The 2,874-nt window shown below is 42.3% G+C and overlaps 1 pseudogene; it reads left to right on the top strand.

Moving 5' to 3' along the window:
* The first annotated feature begins 327 nt into the window (after nucleotides 1-327).
* LOC147956969 (disease resistance protein RGA5-like) lies at nucleotides 328-2,359 on the top strand (annotated as a pseudogene).
* Nucleotides 2,360-2,874: the final 515 nt, after the last annotated feature.

Consider the following 2,874-nt stretch of genomic DNA (forward strand, 5'->3'; position numbering starts at 1 on the left):
ATGGTGGCTTTGGTCTTACTGTTGTACGACTTTGTAAGGTCTTGTGTTATAATCAATAAAGTGGCCGTATGCATCGTCCAGATGCAGAGGCCGGGGGTATTCCTCCTTTTTGAAAAAAAATGTGGGAAGTTTGACTTTTTTCTTGTTTTTACGTTTGTGATATAGATTCAAAATTACAAAAACATGTTGGAGCAGAAACACATCTTTGGAAAAAAATTGATTGAAGTATTGTACTTTTTTCACTCAGTGTAAAAAATTGCTAAGATGTCTATTGGAAGAGTCTTGTGAGTGAGTGAGGTAGGGGGGAGGGAGAGGGAGAGAGAGGGAGGGACCAACCATCCGAGCAATAGATTTGCTTACATCAAGTTCGTTTTTATTTTGTATGCTTCTGTCTTCAACGTAGTCATATCCTGCTACAATATAACCATGTGCAAACATTTCAACAGGTACCTTATTGTAGTTGATGACTTGTGGGATCTATCAGCATGGAATACTATTAGTTGTGCTTTTCCAGAAAAATGGAAATGGGAGTAGAATAATTGTAACCACACGAGTGGAAGATGTGGCTGGCATGGCCTGTCACAATGACCGTGAGTGCATTTACACAATGAAGCCCCTCGATGATTAGAACTCATGAATGTTATTCTACAATAGAGTATTTGGGTCTGAAGTTGTTTGTCCACCCCATATTAAAGATGTTGCGGCTGCAATTCTGAAGAAGTGCGGTGGTATGTCGCTCGCAATTATCACTATAGCTAGCCTATTAGCTACTCAGGTGAAATCAAGGAAACACTGGGAGAGCATAAGGAAATCTTTGCGTGCCCAACCTGCCACAAATGCTTCATTGAAAGAAATTAATAGTATATTAAACCTTAGCTACACCCATCTTCCTCCACATCTTCGGCCATGTTTTCTGTATCATGGTATGTATTCTGAGGACCATATCATACAACGGGATGATTTGGTTAAACAATGGATAGGTGAAGGCTTTGTGAGCAGTTCGCATGGGCCGGATTTGGAGGCTATTGGCAGGAGTTACTTCAATGAGCTCCTCAATAGAAGCATGATTCAGCCAAGCAAAATTAGCTATGGAGAGGTGTTGTCTTGCACAGTACACGACATGATGCTTGATTTGATCCTAAGAAAGTGTGTCGAACATAATTTTATAAGTGTGCCATACAATTCTGAGGACATGGCAAGACTACTGAATCGCTGCAAAAACAAGGTTCGCCGATTATCCCTAAGCTCCATGGCTGTTGGTGGAGCAACATATGACACGACTATTGCTGCTAGGTTGTCACAAGTTCGATCATTACTGTTCAATAAGTATATACTCCCTCTTTTGTGGTTCAAGTACCTCAGGGTGCTAATCATTTTTAATGAGTGGGAGATAATTGACCTCATTGCTGCTAGCCAATTGTTTCTGCTGAGGTATCTGATGGTTAGAGCTTGGAAGATAGAGCTCCCTACTGAACTTGGTGGGCTTCTTTACTTGGAGACACTCGACATAGAAAAATGCAAACAGATGGAGAGCATCCCCTCAGATATAGTTCATTTGCCCCGCCTGTCCTATATGCTTCTTCCAACTTCTATAGACCTGCCTAAAGGTATCGGAAATATGAAATCACTGTGCACTCTGCGAGGGCTTGACATGGAAAAGAGCTCGCTGGAGTGTTTTATGGGTCTCAGCGAGATGACCAATCTGAGGGAACTGCATATGTCACTAGGTTTTATTAGTTTGGGTTTGCCAAAAGTTGATGCTTTGGCTTGCTCCATTGGAAAGCTATGTAACCTTGAATCTCTGGTCATCTCTGGCGGCGATCATGTTGAGCGTGAGGATAGCCAGCAGCTGGGCTCATTTTCCAATCCTTTTCAACATATCGAGCGCCTTGAATTGCAGTACTAGCGGTTATGGAGAGTTCCAAAATGGTTGTTTGGTCTCCATTGCCTGCGCTTCCTTAAGCTGTCTGTTGAAGGGACATCAACCCAGGATGTTCATCTGCTTGGAGAGCTTCCCTCCCTCGCCCACCTCGAATTTGGAGCATATGAAATCCCTGGTTACAGAGCTATGTTAGGGACGGGGCTATTCCCAGTTCTGGAGTTCCTATATTTCTGGTCTAAGAAAGACACTACGCCGTACCTGGGCTTCGAGGCACGTGATATGCCCTGTTTACAAACACTCTGGTTCAGTGCGTTCGATTGGGGCGACACTATACCAGTCGGCATGGAGCACTTGTTACACCTACAGGAGATCAAAGTGTATGGGTTCCGCAATGATAAGGATGCCGTGGACACGCTCAAAGAGGCCTTGCTGATGCACCCGAACCGCCCTTCCGTCATGGTTTCTATCAGAGCATAATTCCTGCATGCATTGTACGTACTAGGTCTATCTAGTGAAAAGGCGCTCCTGATCTTTGTTTGTACTGCCAATGTGTCCTCTGAATCTTTGTTTATGACAACTAATGGTGGTTATGGATCAAGATCTCTATTTTTCTTGTAAAATCTTCCTCTCTGTGATGGCTGCAATCCTGATGATTGATGAATCAATCAATGCTACACATTGTTCAGAATTTTGACGAAATTTCGATCATTTCGAGAGTGGCCGAAATATTTGTATTTTGTTTGAAATATTTCGTTACTTTTAATTTTTTTTGTATATATAGTGTTGGAATCTTGTTGAAAACATAATAACATCCGTAGCACAATGGCTGGATGTCCTCTTCGCGTCCCACAAGTCTTGAGTTCAAGTGGTAGGACCGCTTTTTCTTAGTTTTTCATTTAAATTTATACAAGTTTTAGAGTGGTTGGGCATTTTTAGAACCGTTCATTGATGTCGATCTAACGGCAGACAAATACGAAGTACTGGGTAGTACT

The sequence above is a fragment of the Triticum urartu genome, chromosome 7A (assembly GCF_056163025.1).
Source record: "Triticum urartu cultivar PI428250 chromosome 7A, HENAU_Tu73, whole genome shotgun sequence".
NCBI lineage: Eukaryota > Viridiplantae > Streptophyta > Magnoliopsida > Poales > Poaceae > Triticum > Triticum urartu.